At 43.9% G+C, this 20020-nt stretch overlaps 1 long non-coding RNA gene and 1 pseudogene across 4 annotated transcripts in view; one reads left to right on the forward strand and one right to left on the reverse strand.

Annotated features, from left to right (window-relative positions):
* The window catches only part of LOC134736488 (uncharacterized), a 163878-nt gene that overhangs the window by 94741 nt on the left and 49117 nt on the right, over positions 1-20020 (reverse strand). For all 4 annotated transcript variants that reach the window (XR_010120537.1, XR_010120536.1, XR_010120535.1 and 1 more), the window contains exon 3: positions 15427-15496. This is a non-coding gene — a long non-coding RNA (uncharacterized lncRNA). The remainder of the gene's footprint in view (positions 1-15426; positions 15497-20020) is intronic.
* On the forward strand, positions 13008-13658 carry LOC129480137 (small ribosomal subunit protein eS7-like; annotated as a pseudogene).

Consider the following 20020-nt stretch of genomic DNA (forward strand, 5'->3'; position numbering starts at 1 on the left):
TTGTCCCCTGCATTTCCTGAAAATTGGTGTTTATTTTGATCAGAACATACATAAATGTCTGGTTCTCTCTCTTTTTTGTGATATTATCACTATTTATAAGCATTGTCTGACTCTACCTGGATTATATCTTTAGAGCCTGAAAATAGTCTAATTCTATCATTCTTGGCTTATCAGCTGAAATTCTTCTACATAGAGAAGAATTTCTCTCAATCCATTATTCAAAGAAAGAAATTGTATAAGAAAGGCAGAATAGACCAGGCACAGTGGCTCACGCCTATAATCCCAACACTTTCAGAGGCCGAGGCAGGCAGATCATTTCAAGTCAGGAGTTTGAGACCAGCCTGGCCAACATGGCAAAACTCTGTCTCTACTAAAAATAAAAAATTAGCCAGGTGCAGTGATGCACACCTGTAATCCCAGCCACTCGGGAGGCTGAAGCAAGAGAATCGCTTGAACCTGGGAGACAGAGGTTGCAGTGAGCTGAGTTCACACCACTGCACTCCAGCCTGGGTGACAGAGCAAGACTCCATCTAAAAAAAAAAAAAAACCAGGCTAAATATTTAATATGTTCAATTTATTTCCTAGATTTTAAAATATGATTCTCTAGCATCCTCCAAAAATAATTGATGAGGTTTTTTATTGTGTGTTATCATTATGAACACTTGCATTGAAACCTATTCAAAGTGTTTTAATTCATCGCAATTATTATCATTCTGGAAGACAAATATGTCCCATCTTTGTCCTCTGGAAGGTTCTTTTGGTGGTCTCCTAAGTCCCTTAACCCATCTCTAGTGGTATTTAATAGCTTCTTTGCTATCTAGTATGACAAGTCATTTTAAGCTCTTCTTGAACATTTCCTTCCTCACAGTTAGAATCAGCCAATTCTACAAGAAGACTTGGTTCTTCTTAGTGGCAAATTGCATTAGAGATCACAATTTGCACACTGGGGATGCTCACAGCCACTAAGCTGGCAACCACCTCTCAGTCTCTTAGTGGACTGACAGGAAAATTTTTAAGGTAAAATACAGTTCACAGTGACAATTCAAATTCAGAGTTACAGTTTTCATTTAACCTCATCCATCTCACATCTTTTCCTCCTTTCGTCCATGCTGAAACCCTCAATTCTCAATGTCAACAACATGATCACTCATTTGATTCATTCCCATGATACACACAAAACAGTCTCAGAATATCAGTGTCAACACTACAACCACCAACAGGCATTCTGAGTAAAATTGAAGATATTTGGCAGTTCTTCTTGTCCTTTGGGAATAACCCACTGGAGATGTCAAAACACTGTGTTTTAGTGTCACTTGGAATATTTCCTTTCTGCATGGTTATGCCAACAACCGGATGCACGGCTTGATTTGTTTCATTTTTCTGGAAGTCTTTTTTGAGTTTAATTCACTTTCTTACCATCTCATCTGTTGACTTTACATCTAATTCCTTTATCTCCTTTTCTTTGCCTGCTTTTTTTTTTTTGAGACAGAGTCTTGCTCTATCACCCAGGCTGGGGTGCAGTGGTGTGATCTCGGCTCACTGCAACCTCTACCTCCCAGGTTCATGCAATTCTCCTGCCTCAGTCTCCCAAGCAGCTGGGATTATAGGGCCTGACACCACGCCCAGCTAATTTTTTTTTTTTTTTTTTTTTTTTTAGTAGAGATAGGGTTTCACCATGTTGGCCAGGCTGGTTTCGAACTCCTGACATCAAGTGATTCACCCCCCCCTTGGCCTCCCAAAGTGCTAGGATTATAGACATGAGCCACCGCATCCAGCCTCTTTGCCTACTCCTGACTCATGAAAGCCATGCTTTCTAAAATGCACATGCTAGGTAAATGGTCTTATGTGTTTCAATTAGAAATAATTTTTGCTTCAGGATTCTTTGGAAGGCCTCATTCTGTTTCTTGATTATTTTGTTTTTCTGCTATTTCATCCTTAGACATGGCTCTTTCTAGCTAAGCCTGGTATTTGTTAATAGGGTGGATGGCTTACCTTAGCAATGCAGTTATGGGATTAATCATTATAATTGATAATAATATATTCATCGAGGCCTTACTAGGTACTAAGAACCAAATACTCTGAATTGAGAACTACTTTAATCTCCCTAACAGGCCTATGACATGGATGTTGCAATCTCTATTTTAGAAATGAGCACTCCAAGACGCAGAATACCTTATCCAAAAGAGCACAGCCAGAAAGTGTCATAGCCAGGAAGAATACCTTCAGAGTTAAAGCTAGAAGGAAGACTGACGTTCACCTCCAACCCCAAATTCCAGCATCTAATACAAGTTTACTTCCTACTGCTCTGATGAACCAAAATGGCCTAACGTCATTAAGGGTAGCGGGTATCCAAGTTATTGGCAACGAATCTGTACGGGTCTGCAGAAACCTCAATTTTTGCCTCTTCAGAAGAAAGAATTCAACTGAGGGGCAGAAGAAGAGACTGAAGCAAGTTTTAGAGCACGAGTAAAAGTGTATTAAGAAGCTTTAGAGGAGGAATGAAAAGTATACTTGGAAGAGAGCCAAGTGGACGTCTTAGAGGACTAGTGCTCTGTTTGACCTTGGACTTTGGGTTTTATATGCTGGCATACTCCCAGCTTCTTGCATCCCTTTTCCCTTGATTCTTCCCTTGGGGTGAGCCGCCTGCATGCGTGATGGCCTACTAGCGCCTGGGAGCTGAGCATGTGCAGTGTGTTTACAGGAGTTGTATGTATGCTCACCGGAGGCATTCTTCCCTTTTCCAGTGGAATGTCCCTGGAAGGTCATACTCCACCATTTTGCTTTTTTTTTTTTTTTTTTGAGATAGCATCTCACTCTGTCACCCAGGCTGGAGTGCAGTGGCATGATCTCAGCTCACTGCAACCTCTGCCTCCCAGGCTGAAGCAATTCTCTGCCTTAGCCTCCAAAGTAGCTGGGATTACAGGTGTCCACCACCACACCTGGCTAATTTTTGTATTTTTAGTAGAGATGAGGTTTCACCATCTTGGCCAGGCTGGTCTTGAACTCCTGACCTTGTGGTCCACCTGCCTCGGCCTCCCAAAGTGCTGGGATTACAGGGGTGAGCCACTGTGCCCAGCCCATGTTCCCTCTTAATGCACATGATTGAGCCATTCGCCCAACTCCTGAGATCTCATGAGGAAGCTGCTGATCATGTTTCAGGTGTTTCCTATCTACTGGGAGACTGACTTTCCCTGGCACTGGCTGCAACCTATTATTTTAGAGAGGCAGTATGACAACTACCTGACCATAACCGGATGGTTGCTTGACTTTCCTGGTAGGGATCCCTCTCCTGCCCTATTAGTGTCTGACTAGCTACCCACTGTAACAACATTAAGGCAAAGGATGTAATTTCTAGTGAAGATGAGAATAAGTTAAAGATTCTCCCTTGACCAAATGCAATTTATAAAAACCTTTAAACCACTATCCACCCCCAGCATTCTCTGTTCCCAGGGTTCAGCTTTTCTCCATCATTTTTAATAACAGTCCCTAAGATCCAATCCACAACAGCCAGTCACTCTGTGCGGTTGTATATAAGAGTTGTGGACTCTAAATGAAACAGTAGAGATCCTGTGGAAGTGCCTATTTCCTGGTTGGGACAGACTCTGCCTCTGACCCATGGTGCCTGTTTCCTGGTTGGGACAGACTCTGTCTCTGACCCATGGGAAGACAGTGGGGAGAGGGGTAGTTGTTCTTCCTACCTATTCCCGAGCAACTGGCACCACTCCTTTCGGAGAGGACAGTGAACAGAACCATGCCAACAAAGAAGCTAAAAATTCTGGGGTAGTTTTGGTGTAGATTGATACTAGATTACGAAACAATGTTACAAGTCACCTGCATTGATAAGAAAAAGAGAGGTCACAGCCAGGCGCAGTGGCTCACGCCTGTAATCCCAGCACTTTGGGAGGCCAAGGTGGGCGGATCACCTAAGTCAGGAGTTTGAGACTAGCCTGGCCAACATGGTGAAACCCTGTCTCCACTAAATATACAAAAATTAGCCAGGCATGGTGGCAGGCACCTGTAATCCCAGCTACTCAGGAGGCTGAGACAGGAGAACTGCTTGAACCTGGGAGACGGAGGTTGCAGCGAGCCAGGATCATGCCATTGCATTCCAGCCTGGGCCACAAGAGCAAAACTCCGTCTCAAAAAAAAAAAAAAAAAAAGAAAAGAAAAGAAAAGAAAAAGAGAGGTCATGAGACAAGGGATCAATCTTTCATCAGAACTATAGTTAGAAAAGTTCTCCCAAATGTTCTTGTTTTCAGAAACAGGAACATAGTCAATCACATTATTTGGGGGGAAATTTCCTAGCTACTCTTTTTGTGTAATTTCTTTAGTATTCACACGGTAATTAGGAGAAAACTCTTTCAAGTGCTGATTGACTGAGGCCGTCTTAAAGTGGAAGTCCTCTATATGTTAAATAATTTAATCTTCACAACAAACCAATGAAGCAAAGGTTAATTTCTCCAATTGTCAAGGAAACTGGGACTTAGAAAATTGGCCAAGGTCATATGGTAGAAACTGAATTCCAAGACTCTTTCTACTACTCTGCCTACCAAGAAGCAACCTTTTGTCTGGGAGGAAAGCTCTCCATTAGGAATATATATTTTCACCCTCCAGGGAATATATTGATTCCTGATATTCAGATGTCCCTGATATTAGGAGGCACATTAGATGCCTGTGGGAAGAGCCCTAAGTACTCAAAAAATGCAAATCCTAGGCCAGGCGCGGTCACTCATCCCTGTAATCCCAGCACTTTGGGAGGCCGAGGTGGGCAAATCACAAGGTCGGAAGTTCGAGTCCAGCCTGGCCAACATGGTTAAAACCCATCTCTACTAAAAATACAAAAAATTAGCTGGGCGTAGTGGTGGGCACCTGTAATCCCAACTACTCGGGAGGCTGAGGAAGGAGAATCGCTTGAACCCAGGAGGCAAAGGTTGCAGTAAGCCGAGATGTGCCACTGCACTCCAGCCCAGGCAACAGAGTGAGACTCCATCTCAAAAAAAAAAGAATGCAAATCTTCATTGCCTTGTGTGGACAACAGCCCAAGGGCCAAGGTCCCCATGGGCTGGTGGCCGTGCTAGGGCTCCAGCCAAGGACTCCTGACTCTTCTACCTCTCTTCCCCCTAGAGTTCACGTTACTGCTCACCTGCCTCATATCCCTAATTCCTCAGCAGAAACTTCTCATAGCTTTAACTTCTTTTTAATCAGGTCAAATAAAAATGTTTTTAATTAACCGCCTTGGTTTTTATGCCTCACATCCAGCTGCTTTTTGCAATCTGGCAGGTCCCATCTGTTGGTTTTTCAGCAGGCTGCTTCTGCATTCATTGCTTCTTTCCCATCATTTTACTGAGCAACCCCTGGACACCCAGAACATTATCCTGGGTGCTGTGGCAACACAACATGTAAGGAGCTATGGTCCAGAAGTGGAGGCAACACCTCGTGAGAGCACTCTGTAGAGTCTGATAAGGATGACAGCTGCAGTGTGTGCAAATACACGAGGGGATGAGGACCATGCTGCAAGGAATCAAGAAATGCTCCACAGAGGAGGTGGCTTTGAGCCTTAAAGGGTAAATTGACCAAATGACGAAGAGATTATTTTGTAATAGGTGAAGAACAACAAAAACCTTCTCAATGTTAACAAAAGAGAGGAAGAAATAAAATTCAATACCTGTGTAATGAATTTTAAAAATTGGAGTTAAACTTCCTCTTGGAGATTGCAAATACCCTCTACCAGGCCTGAATAACTGCATGTATACATTAGTGTTTAGTGCTAATTCCCAAAATCTGACCAGCACCGAGTGAAGACAGTCATCAGGGAAGGGAGCTTTAAGGATGGTTTGAGTGACAGAACCCACTTCATCATCAAAACATTTTGTGGGAAGGAAATTTGGCAGAGTCGACCAAGAGGTGGAGAAGAGATAAAAAGGGAGGCCAGGACAAGCCAATATCTGCTCAGGCCCCCTGAGGAGGCAAGGGTGGAAGGAAGGCAGCCCAGGTGTCCTTCTGTGGAAGCCATTTCTCAAGTGTCTTCCACAGACTAGTCCAGCAGCCTGGAGCCCAGCGTCGAGCCCAAATCCCAAATGAATTGCTGCCCATTGGCCACCTCTTCCAGACCAAGACAATAATGACACGCCTGTGGTACTGGCCTCCCCACGGAAGACTAAGGAGAACCTCCAGCTGAAGCTGATAAGGAGAAGAAAGTGTGTCATTTCTGTTAGTTTCCCAATGCCACCCAAACAATGCATACACTGTGTCTTTTAAAAAATACATACTTTTATCACCTCAAGGTTTCTGTAGCTCAAAGTCCAGCATTCTGTGGCTGGATTCTTTGCTCAGGGTCTCACAAGGCCAAAATCAAGGCGTTGGCCAACTTAGGACCTTATCTGGAGGCTCTGAGGGAGAATCCACTTCCAGCCTTATTCAAGTCGTTGGCAGAATTCAGTTTCTTGTGATTGTAGAACTAAGGTTGCCATTTCCTTGACACCTGGTCCCTTCAATCAAGCCAACATGTCATGTTGAATGCTTCCTGAACATTGAATCTCTGACTTCCTCTTCTTCCTCTGCTTTTAAGGGCTTGCATGATTACACAGGGTCTACCTAGATGATCCACGATAATCTTCCCATTTTAAAATCAATGATTAGTCATCTTAATTCCATTTGGAAAGTCCCTTTTACCCTGTAAGGTAACATATCTGTGGGTGTTGTATCTCACTGAATTCTGTGTCTCGGGAATTTGGTGGAATCCTCTTAGGGACAATGAGTCTACCTACCTTGCCATCTTTCTCTCCCCTTGAGTGTCCATCACCTCACTACCTAATCTTATAAAAAGTCAGTGCCAAGAAACTTCAGAATAAGACATGCCTTGACATTCAAGGAATGTTCACCTTAGTTGGAGAATTCAAAACAAGACATAGTGAATATCACACTAGTCATCCCAACCTGCATATCTATGACCCTTTAGAGTTCAAACTAATCCACCAGTATTCCCTAAATGCCATGCGCTTTTCCCCTGCCCTGCTTTATGTTTTTCCAGAACCCTGGAAAAGCCAGTCTCTCTAATCTTGTCCAGCTACCTCCTCCATGAAGAGCTCCTGGCTCTGACTACTTGAAATGAATGTGGCTCTCCTGAAAGTTCTCCTGGCAATGTGTCTGTCCAGTGTAAGCACTTCTCACACTCACTCTGAGCCATGGCATATTGTTGACATGCCTGTCTCCCCCACAGTCAATGTACAGAAAGCCTTCATGGCTCACCCACTCTCTGAACGTGGCAATTAATTATGCTATTGAAGCTAGTGCTGCATGGAGACATGAGCATTCTGCAAGTCACCCTCAAATATCTGAACGTTCTCAAGGCATAGCAGGAAGAATAGAATTCAGATCCGATCAAGACCTTCCTCAGTGTCTGCACTTTTCTCAATGGCATTAATGTAGGTGGAAAAAATGTATAAGCAGAAGCAGGATCTACATGGTCCTTGGAAAAGGAAATGCCAAAGCCAAGTTGGAGACCCTGAATTGGACTAGCTCTGTCATGGTTTTCCACGTTGAATAAGATATTACTCAAGAATCCCTATGCCCTTGCCTGAGTCCATGACTGAAGTTCTCTGATGAAGAATTCAGCCTCCCAGATGTTCTGTTGAAGAAAAAGCAACTGTGCCATTGTAAATAAACACATCAATAATCTAAGTTACACATCACTCCCCTGTGAGATTTGTTCATGTAAATAAGTCCTTGAGAACCTTCGGAAAAAAAAAAAAAAAAAAAAAACCCTAGCTGCCTTGACCTAGCAAAGTCAAACTTGAAGGCCTACACACCAAAGAACTGGATCTGAGAAGGACTACACATCAAAGAACTGGCTGACCCACCCACCTACCTGACAGCAACGAGTCTTCTTCCCTCTATCCAAAATGCATGTGGATGATCATAACAGAAAATGGGACCTGCATGTCTCCCAAACACTAAGAGGCTGTTGGGGAAGGGTTCTGCAGCTGGGGTTTCAAGGGGCCTAAGATTACCCCCAAACATCTCTGCCTTCCTTTCAGGAGGTAGAATCTGAGCTTTATTTCTCGCTAGGCCTGTGACTGCTTTGACCAGTAAAATATGGAGAAGCACCATCCTGAAACTTGCAAGCCCAGGCACTAAGAAAGCCTGACCACTTCTAATTCTTCCTCTCGGAGTGCCAGGCTGACCACGTGTAAAGTCTAGCGTAGAGAAAGAGGCCAATGTGGAGAAGCCCCAGAAGTCCAGACACCACATGGAGCAGCACAAGTATCCAGCACCATCTTCAAAGTGCAAAGGAACTGGCCTGCTGAGCCCCAGCCAACCCAAGAGTCATGGTTGTTGTTTAAACCACTAAGTTTTGGGAGTGGTTCTTGAGGCAGACATAGTTCATCAAAAGCCCATCCAAGGCCAGGTGTGGTGGCTCACGTGTATAATCACAGCACTTTGGGAGGCTGAGGCAGGCAAATCACGAGGTCGGGAGATCGAGACCATCCTGGCTAACACAGTGAAACCCTGTCTCTACTAAAAATACAAAAAATTAGCCGGGTGTGGTGGCGGGCTCCTGTAGTCCCAGGTACTCAGGAGGCTGAGGCAAGAGAATGGCATGAACCCAGGAGGTGGAGCTTGCAGTGAGCGGAGATCACGCCACTGCACTCCAGACTGAAAGAACCCATCCAACGCCATCCCCCCTGACCTTCTATACACAAGACTAACAAGTATTTACTGAGTTCGGTGAGTTCGAAGCCTTACTCTCTAGATCTCACTGGATTCTATCAACAGTGTCCCGTATGAGGCCTGTTATAAAGGTGATATGGTTTAGCTTTGTGTCCCCACCCAAATCTCAGCTTGAATTGTAATAATCCCCACGTGTTGTGGGAGAGACCCAGTGGGAGGTAACTGAATCATGGGGGTGGGTTTTTCCCATGCTGTTCTCGTGATAGTGAATAAGTCTCATGAAATCTGATGGTTTTATAAAGGGGAGTTCCCCCGCACCTACTCTCTTGCCTGCTACCATGTAAGGCATGACTTTCTCCTCCTTTGCCTTCTGACATGACTGTGAGGCTTCCCCAGGCATTGTGGAACTGTGAGTTCATTAAACCTCTTTTTCTTTATAAATTACCCAGTCTCATGTATGTCTTTTTTAACAGCATGAGAACTGACTAGTACAAAAGATAAGAATCAAATTGGTATTGGTTAAACAACTTGCCCATATTGCACAGCCAGTTAGAAGGAAATAGAACTAAATATACCTCAAGCACGGATGCCTGTGTTATTTCTCCCGTGGCCTGGCCCAGCCCTGATGCTTCTCTCAGGCTCACTGTCTGGTCTGGCACAAAATCCTTTTATGAATATTCAGTATTGTACACTAAAAGATTTTCTCAGAACAGACACCAAAAAAAGTCATAAATGCAAGGACAGCTTCTCCTACTGTAGTCCACGTAGCTTCTAACGCAGCACTGAGCACACAGCGGGAACCTAATAAACGCCTGCTGTTTAAAACACAGATCCATTGATTACAATAAAAATAGAGCAGACTGAAAATTTTCAGAAATGTGACTTGCACCAAGATTTGCCTCTTGCGAGTTTGCTCTGGTCAACGTTTTTGTAGAGGCTTGGTGTGGAGAGAACTATTTCCACGTATTTCATAGATTAATTTAATTGAGTCTCTGATGGATGAAGTGAGTAGTTGTGAAAATGTATTCACCTTCCAAAATCTCCTGGAAGAGGAGCCACCAGATCACAGGCCCAGATCACCCTTCCCATGCTAGTTTTGCCCTGAAGCAAATAGCCTCAGACTGGGGCTGCGTATCCCTAGCTATTTAATTAAATTGACAGTCAGTTATTTTTTCTTAATCAATGCTGTGGTTATGTCAGTTTCAAAAGCCTGCCATCCCTCTTCCAGCTTGTCAGGGTAAGAAAAAGCACAGCACAGCCAATTCATATAAAAGGACTTCTGTGACATATGTCCCCAAGTGGGACAGGAGATAAAAGTTCCAATCTCCTTCTACTGTGAACTTCATCTGGGGTCTGGAGTAAATCACGACTAAAGTGTACATATTTATTAAGCACTTGCTGTGAGTGAAACACTCTGCTTGCTAAGTATTAGCAGAAATGGCAATAATAAAAACATCTAGTATATGTTATGCTTATCGGACTGGAAAACACATACAAACTCAGTCTTCATAACTTTTCTGAGAAACAGATACACTGATCACTGTTTTGTGGAAAACAGAGGTTGTAGAAGGCTATGTGATATGCCCACAGTTACTGACCCAGTATTTCATGGCACCAAGATTTTAGAAGGACATTGTGATTCCAAGTTTATTATTCTTTCCAGGATGTGATGAATTGGCAGATGAACAATGTGTAATAGAATCAATATAGTGTGGATGGAACAGCATGTCATCTGGGGGACCTGGTTAGGCTTCTGGGATATGAGCAGGATTTGGAATACTGGCCCCGAGTGTGTCTGAGAACAGTGGGCACAGGGCTTCCTCGTAGACACAGAGACCTCCCTCCTGTTTGCAGAGCAGTCTGGAATGTCCTTGAGGCTTTCACCTCCCCTGGGCACTACATCCTTACAGTAAGCAAGGGGATGCTGTGGCTATCCCCTTGGTGCAGAGGAAGACCTAAACCTGTGTACAGGTCATCCAAAGCTGCCCAGGCTGCTGCCACTCCAGCAGCTGCCTCCCAAGCCATGCGGCTACATGCTGGGTTTGTTTTTTTTTTTTAAAGAGTCTCAGGGACTTAGTGATATAGCCATGTTAAAGACATAGTCTCCATTTCCATGCAGACCTCTCCCCCAGGGCATACTGCCTCTTACATCCAGATAATAGTGTCTAATGGGAAGAGCAATAGCTGTAGGGTCAGGGAACCTGGATTCAATTCCTGAGTGGCCGTTTTAAAACACTGCCGTAAATTATTTGACACTCATCCTACTGAAAGATGGGGTCTGTGTGTCCCCTATCTTTGAAATGGGACCAACTTGCGGCTGTTTTAACCAATAGAGTTAGGAGGAAGGTGAGACTCCTAACTTGGTGGCTTGCTAGGTCAGGTGGTACTCCTAAAGGTGGTTTGCTAGGTCAGGAGAGGCCTTGCAACTCCTGCCTTGGTCCTCAGGATGCTTGGTCTCTGATGGTCCCACCATGTGGGGATAAGCCCACATTTGCATATAGAGGCCACACGTAGGTGCTCTGGGCAACAGTCCAAGCTGAACCCAGCCTTCCAAACATCCCACTTCAGGGATCAGCCCCCACTCAAGTCACCTACAGTCACGGGAGTCCTTGTTGGCACAGAGACAAGCCATCCTCACTGTGCCCTCCCCAGACTCCTAACCCACAGAATCTGTGAGCATAATAAAATGATGGTGGTTTTTATGTCACTAAGTTTTGAGATGGTTTGTTATACAGCAAAGAAAACTTTGCTGTAAAACATCTTGCTTCCAGGTACCAACTGTGTTTTAAAATTCAAGAGCCCCTTCTTTTGTAGAAAAAAAAAGTCCTGCCTCACATGATGCTGTCAAGACTAAATGACATAGAGAATGTGGATCACTAGGCACAGTGCACAGCACAGGGCCAGCCCCTACAAGTGTGAGTTTCCAAGCAAGCTGAGAAAGGGACTTCAATTTGTCCTGAAAAGTATGGCACATTTCCCATTTTGTCAGGTAACCTCCCTCACACTCTCCCGGGGTTCAGACTGCATGGGTTCGGCCTTCCCCGCCCACCTCCTCTCAGCAGATTGCCTGGTGGGACGAGAGGCAGCCCCGGCAGACAGGAGTGTTTTCATGTCTGACATCCGCTGCCCTCTGGACAGTCTGATCTTGCCAACTGTGGGAGGCAACGGTGGGAGGCAGCTCCATGCAGCAGCCTTGGCCAAAGCCCACCGGACTCCCACAGTGACTCAGCACAGAGTGGCTGCCCACATTCATTATCATCACCAAGTAGGGGGGCTTTGGCACCTCCTCAGCCAGCACTTCTCTCTACATTGAATTCTGCATGAGTCTCATGATCAAAGTTCAAGTGTGACAGGCACATGTATACACAGAGAGGCTCGGAGCTAAGGAAATAATTCTCCGTGTGGGTCTCTTTCTTTCTGAGGACCAGCAAAAGGATAGTCCTTCCAAGACGAGAGGAGATTCCAAGCATCCTAGGACGTGATAATTAACTTCCTGCCCCTACAGGTCTGGGCCTGCAAGAGGACAAGAGGGGAAGGACAGCCCCCTCTGCATACGTGACCAGATGGAACCCTGCCACACACGCTTTAAGGCCTAGCTCGCAACTCATGAATGCACTGTGCATGCTCCCCACATACAAGTCTCTTACAAAACTGTGAATGTTTTCTTCCAGACTAAAAACCAACTCAGAAGTAAAACTAAATCAGAGAAATCATTTTACTGAGAAAAAAAAAAATTAAAGATTAGTTAATACAATACAGCCATCTCATAAATACACATCTATGGGAATGTCATAAATATCTGTGTGCTATTATTCCCATTTTAGAATCTGAGAAGATAGGGATCCCCAAAAGACAGTGGATCATATGTCAAAATCATCAAAATTCAGAGCAGAAAAGATCATAAGAGCATGTACGGTTCATTTCCTACTGTTCTGACTACCGATGAGGAAACAGACTGTGGCCTGCAAGAGATCACCAAACCTCAAAATATATGGAAACAATGTTTTAGGCAAGCTTCTTTCCATTGTCATATTCCTGGCCATGTGTGGCTTTGAAATGACTCTAGAAGTTTTGGCCAAATATTCACACACCTAGAGCTTTGTAGGGAGCTCTATTCAATAGTATATTTTTCCGAAGGTCTAATCAACAAGAACAACAAAGATCATTTCAGAAAATGAGTGCTCTGATGAGCATATAAAGGGTGATGTTATAGAGGGTACCAGGGCAAGGTAAGGTTAGGGATGCTATAGATAACGGTCAAGAAAGGTTTATTTGATTTATGAGCTCTCGTGAGACTTGGGCCTCTTCCTAGGCTGGCATTTAAGAAGGAGAAGGCCATGTTCGGTTCAAGCACCAAGATCATGAAGCCCAATGGCGAGAAGCCAGACAAGTTCAAGTCCAGCATCTCTAGGGTCTTCTGGAGCTGAAGATGAACTTGGATCTCAAGGCTCAGCTCAGGGAGCTGAATGTAACAGCAGCCAAGAAACCTGAAGTTGATGGTGGTCAGGAAGCTTATTATGATCATTGTTCCCGTTCCTCAGCTGAAATCTTTCCAGAAAATTCAAGTCCAGATAGTACGTGAATTGGAGAAAAAGTTCGGTGGGAAGCATGCTGTCTTTATTGCTCAGGGGAGAACTCTGCCTATGCCGACTTGAAAAAACGATACAAAAAATAAGCAAAAGCATCCCAGGAGCTGCACCCTAACAGCCACGCATGATGCAATCCTTGAAGACTTGGTCTTCCCAAGTGAAATTGGGAGCAAAAGAATCTGTGCGAAACCGGCTAGCATTCAGCTCAGGAAAGTTCATTTGGACAAAGCACAGCAGAACCATGTGGAGCACAAGGTTGAAACTTTTTCTGGTGTCTATAAAGAGCTCCTGGGCAAAGGTGTTAATTTTGAATTTCCAGAGTTTCCATTACAAACAAAAATGACTAAAGTATATTCACATTTAGAAGAAGAAAGGTTTATCCGAAGAAAGGACATTTGAGCAAATCTGCAGAATGAGACAGACCTAAACATGTGAAGAGCTCTCCATGCAGAGGGAGCTGCCAGTGCTGAAGGCCTGAGACAGGGAAGGGCCAGTGATCATGAACAGGGGGAGGGTGGTTTGAGACCAGGATGCGGGTAAGCTGGGCCAGATCTTGTAAATCCTCATAGGCCACAGTAAGATGTTTGGACCTCATTCCCAGTGCAGTGGGAAGCTGCTGAAGTCTAAGTGATGTGGCCTTATTCACAGAATGCCAGCTACAGAGTGGAAAATGTACAGAAAGATGCAAGGCCAGGTAGGTGCAGAGAAATCAGTGAAGAGGGCCACGCAGTAGTCCCAGAAACAGAGGCGGTTTGGACCAGAGTAGTATCCATGGAAACGAAGACGCAGTCATGCTCTGCCGGATACTGACCACCATCAGCACCCACTGAGGAAAGACAAAGCCTGTCTACCCCCTCTCCACCAGGAAGGGAGCAAAGGCTGCCCCTCCAGCATCTCCAACAGGTGCAATTCAGGTCAGCATGGAGGAGGCCCACTCCCCACTGAGGCAGCCCATCTAGGGACAACCATGGGGCTTTTCCATTTAGCCAAAACCAAATGCCAGCAATTATTCATATTCTAATCATCTACCTTATTGATGTGCAACCCACTCAAGACTGGCCAAGTAGTAGTAACCAATATAATACTGACTTCTTCCGCCAAGGAGCAGATGTAGTCATTCACTGATATTTCATGGGGTGGTGGCACGTGGACTGTCATGGAAGCCTGGGTTCTACTCAAACAGGTCTGTTTTCAGTCCCATCTTAATCAGACAGTTGCCCTTGCTGAGAGAGAATCTCCCCCATCACCCTGTGGAGTAAAGAAGGCACTATCCCCAGAATCTAGCAGCAGAATTGGCTGGTGGGTGGACAAAGAAAGCAGGCATGTTCAGAGCCACACCAAGGTGCAAGGCAGTGGTCGTGAGGCCAGCTCATGGGTGAGTGTGTGAGCAGAAAGGGCCTCCCTCCAAAGCCGGAACGTGGGCAAGAACATGAACTCTGGGTGAAATGACACACAGAGTCAGAGCATCTTCCGTAAATCATAAAGACCCACAGGCAGCAAAGGTCCAGACCAGTGTGGTCACCACAGGCCAAGAGCCACAAGGATGACACCCTGCAACTTGGATAACCTGAAAACAGAAGTCCTGCTGGACCTGAAGGAACACTGCTCAGTCAGCCACGCCTGTCTGATGGTTTTCCCCCTGCCGGGGTGAGCAAGAATTAGAGACTGGCTTCAGATCTCCTCCAGCCTTCCCTATCAATTGCCATGAAAACGTAAAGGAAATAGCAGCTGCTTTTCCTCTCAAGGTATGCACACTTCTAACACCAGAAGATATAAAAATAAGGTTGTCCTTTAGGGTTAAGCCACCACACACACTATAACAGGCCATGTGGGAACAAACCAGGCAAATTTGATCAGAGAATATGCAAACCACCAATCTCTCCCCAAGGTGCCCTGCGCACAGCCTCAAGGAGAAGCAGCAGTGATTATAGTTTCCTGAGCAGAAACCTAGTGGTTTGCGTTGTTCCCACTTTGGAGAAGTCCTATGAGCAGGAGGGGATGAAAACTCAGTGCATTCACGATAAAAGGTGGAAGCGGTGAGCACCCTGGCCAGCCCAGGGGAAGGCTGTCCTGACCCCCCACACTCACACCCTCCCCGGCGGAGTCGCATCCCCCCGGAGGTGGTGATGAGGGCCTGTGGCTCACTTAGTCAAATGCCATGTCTCACCTCGGGGTAATTCAAGACTTCCCAAGAAATGATGAAGGCAGTGTCTTCGCACAGTGTTCAAGTGTACCACCTAGAAAAAGAGAAACAGGCATCATAAACAGTGGTGAAAAGAAACCTGTAAGCCTGCAGCCATTTAGAGACCCACTGTCAGCATCTGCTGAGGAGGAGAATCAGTCTTCTACGAGGAGCTCCACTGGTACCTGCTGCCTGTCAAGGGTCTGTGAATCACATCGGGAGAAACCTCTGTACCCAGGGCTCTGTTGTCCATCTCAGGTGTAATTTTGAGCAATGACATTGCAGGGAGGAAATATGACAATGTCCCCACAGTGGCTAATTTATCATGCAGCATGACCTACTGACAGTTTCAGCCATGTGAAATCTATGGCAAAACATAGCCAAAGCGGAGGTTTTTTAATGTAACATTAATCATGTGGAACATTTCAGAAAAGAGCTAAAAGAAATGACTAGCATAGACAAGTCTTTTGAAGCTGGTGGGTTCAAGGAATGAGTAGACTGTAACTGCACCGCGATCTGTGGAAATTCAGACATTCAGAGGAAAGAAACTTTTCATCTGCAATGTGAAATGAGACGCCTGTCATTCCAAAGCCACCTCCCAGCGCCAAGGACTTACAATACCCTCTCCTGTTTATTCCCTCTGGCCGCTCTCTCTCCAGGACTATAAGCTCTTTGAAGAAAGCTTCTTGTTTTATTCATTCTTTCCAGCTTCCAGAGCAAGTGCTTGATAAACACTTGCTAACTTGAAGCAGATTCTGGTAATAAAACTGCCCTAACTTCATCCACAGGAACTTCCAGGCCTCTTCCTGATAGCCCTTAATGGTTCCAGGAGGAGCTGCAACCTCTTCGACGGTGTGAAGAGGGAGCAGCTAGAAAACCCTGAACTTACTGCAGAGGACGGTGTCGCTGGAGGAGCCCAGCTCTGAGCCAGGTGCCACGCAGGGGGTGGCAGAACATACCAAGTCAACTAAGCACATAGCAAGTCGACTCTAATCCTGGTCAGGGACCCACCACTCACCACCCACATGGCTAAGCTATGTTGTTTCACGATGCAACACCTCAGTGTCTCTATCTCTCAAACGGGAAGATAAAAAGCTCATTCCTTCCAGAAAAAGGTCTGCCAAAGACAGCAACATATAGGATTCCAAGCACTACACAGAAGATAAAACACAGGTTTTGCTCCTGGCCCTACGTTTTTGGGCAAGACAACTGGTCTCTGGCACACTATTTTCTCCTGAGAAAAGACAGGGTCTTTCCCTCTTCTACTCCTCTATAAATCTATAGATATGGAAAACATACCTATTTTTAGGTGATAGCTTGTGTATTTTTTAAGTTGTTTTATGCACATTATAGAATCCCTTCCCATTTAACACCTTAAAAAATAACTGGGTTTGCAAAATTTCCTGATAAAATGTGTATAATTAAATGCACTTATGAACACTGTGATTATGGTACTGAGGCAAGATGATTTCCCCTCTATTTCAATAACAGTTGGAAATAATTAAGTACTTCCTACAACATGGAAATGTACAGTTTTATATCTCAAAATGCTAGTACTTTAACAGATTCAAACAGTTGTTGCCCCTTGGAGCTTACTACATGTGTTAAATTATTATTCTTCTGATTATCATGCCATGATTATAATGTATTCCATTTAGCACTGTAGATTGTATTTGCTGAGCAGTTCTAGATAATTTTTTATTTATCCACTCAGTGGTTCTTCTACAGCACCTGAGCAAAAAGTTAAAGACAAAATGTAAGCTTTTCATCTAAATAGACCTAATTTTCAGTAGTCAAAGCTAAGCCTTACTCTGCCTGAACAGAGCTGGCAATGGCTTAATTCCTTTTGTCACAATCTCCCTGGATAATAATTCCTTAATTGTTTCTTAGATGGAAATATTAATCATGGGGCAGCCTTTAATAAGACCAAAATTATGGTGTTTCTTATCCCCAAAGATTAACGGGAAAAAAATGATTCTTCTCTTCCTTTCTTCTCTGTCCTGATACACAGATTGTGTGGCACTAATCAGTTTTCCCCTTTAAATTATATTTAAGCTAATGTGTCATTTATCCTCAGAGATTCTGAGTTCCTTGAGGAAGGAAATTGTGTCTGATTTATGTGTGAATTTGCCACAGAATCTAGATCCAATAACTGACACAACACGATGGCATACAAACACAACTGATTTATGTCAACTTGGGAGATCGCCTTGACAATTTTGTCACTGCACCTGCTTGATTGTGTGGTGGTTGTTCATTTGCCGGGCTGTTCAATAGACTGGTTTGAAGGAGAGGGTGGCTTAAGAGTTCATTATTCTCTAATAGTAATTAAACCTCAACCTTGTGATTGATTCTGTGCTCAGCACTGTTTCCTGCCCTCCCTCAACTTACAGTATGTTGGGAGAAGCTGCATTATAAAAAAGATAACTTAACACAACAAACTACAAAGCACTATAACAGTAGAAACAGTATGTCTGTCCTACGGATCCTGCCCAAAGTGGCCCTCTTAGTTTGTCATGTGTGTGGAGAGTTTACGTTCACTGTGCCAGTGTAACGGTGTAAGAAACCCCTTTGTAGCACTATTCAGTCTGTAGATGCTTAAGACCTCTGGTGGAAAAAATTGTTCTCAGAGGAGAATAGAGAATCAATTTGCATAAATGAGGGGTCAACTGGTCTCCCAACCTTGGAAAGTGAGGCAAGTGCCATACAAACAGAGCTTTCAGACAGAACCACTTCCAGGGTTCTGGGGGTAAACATGGCAAGTAGAAGTTTGATTTGCTCTTAAGTTTGTTGAAGAGATAGGGCAGGATTTTTGCAGTATATGTTGCAGGGACTTCACTGAAACACAAGAAACAGCTTGGGATAAGCTGATTTAGAGAACTATCTAGATGAGACGATCAATGTGGGCTGCAGGGCAGGGAATAGGCCCTATATTACAAAAGTGTAAGATCAAGATAGAAGAATAAGCAGCTAAAAAGAAAACAAAAACCAGCCAAGAGACAGACAGTGTGCATGTGTGGGTGGGTGGGTGTATGGGTGTTAAAATTTAAGATTCAACAAATACAGAAAGGAAAGAAATTGCCAAAATTTTGTGTTGGTTATAAATTTGGAAAAAATAACTTTGAGTTTCTCCTTAAATCATATTTTAAATAAATTTCTAAATGTATTACAGAGCTACAAATTAAGATATTAAATTCCAATTATAGAAAAATAAGACTGTAAAATTGAATATCAAGTATGTAAATTTAGAATAGAAAAAATCACAAAGAATAGATCATCAGATTTAATTACATACAATTAAAGTTTTTGCATAGCTAAAGAAACCAAAATTAAAAGGCAGCTGAGAAAAGAAATGCTTCGTAAATATACCTTCAGAGAAAAAGAGGAGGTAATGATTTTATTCTGTGAGGAACAAAGGAACATCAATTTAAAAAGAAAAACAAAGAGCAGATGAATAAGTAAACTATTCTCAAAAAAATGAAAATTATATATTATATTATTCTAATTATTATTAAATAACATTTAACAATGATTACTGCCTGGAATTATGCGAAATGTTGCATATATATTACTCTGAGTCTTTCTTGCAAAAACTACCTGATAATGGATTCAATTCCCAACAAATGATCAAAATTAAAAACCAGATATGAAAAGTTGTGATAAAAGATTAGTGGTGATTAATCTATTTAAATATGGAACTAAAATTAAACAATTGTGGAATTTAAACTAGAATGTGAAGGTCAGCACTGTGACTCACACCTGTAATGCCAGCACTTTGGGAGGCCGAGGCAGGCAGATCGCTTGAGGTCAGGAGTTCATGACCAGCCTAACCAACATGGCGAAACCCTGTCTCTACTAAAAATACAAAAATTAGCTGGGCATGTTGACACAAGTCTGTAATCCCAGCAATTTGGAAGGCCTTCAAGGCGGGTGGATCATTTGAGGCCAGGAGTTTGAGACCAACCTGGCCAATATGGTGAAACCCCGTCTCTACTAAAAATACAAAAATTAATTGGGCGTGTTGGCACAAGCCTGTAATCCCAGCACTTTGGGAGGCCAAGGCGGGCGGATCACTTTAGCCAGGAGTTTGAGACCAGCCTAGCTAATATAGTGAAACCCCATCTCCACTAAAAATACAAAAAATTAGCTGGGTGTGGTGGCACACGCCTGTAATCCCAGCTACTCAAGAGGCTGAGGCAGGAGAATCGTTTGAACTTAGGAGGTGGAGGTTGTAGTGAGCCAATAGCATGCCACTGCACTCCAGCCTGGGTGGCAGAGAGAGACTCTGTCTCAAAAAAAAAAAAAAAAAAAAAGTTGTGGTGATCAGACCCAACACCAGGTCATGGGGGTGACGAAGTCCAGCAGAGTCAAAGGAATGAGAAAGAAGACAGTTTGAGAGAGAAAGTGGGACCAGAGAGCCATCGAGAGCATGGAGGCTGCGAAGGCCCCAAACTCTGGGAGCCCACGCTATTTATTGGTGCTCAAACAAAGAAACAGGTGGTGGGGATGTAGGGGTTGAAAGGAAAAAGTGTATCAAGTGAATGGGAAACATATGGCTACTTGAAATAATGGGAGTGCC

The sequence above is a fragment of the Symphalangus syndactylus genome, chromosome 4 (assembly GCF_028878055.3).
Source record: "Symphalangus syndactylus isolate Jambi chromosome 4, NHGRI_mSymSyn1-v2.1_pri, whole genome shotgun sequence".
In the NCBI taxonomy this organism is placed as follows: Eukaryota; Metazoa; Chordata; class Mammalia; order Primates; family Hylobatidae; genus Symphalangus; species Symphalangus syndactylus.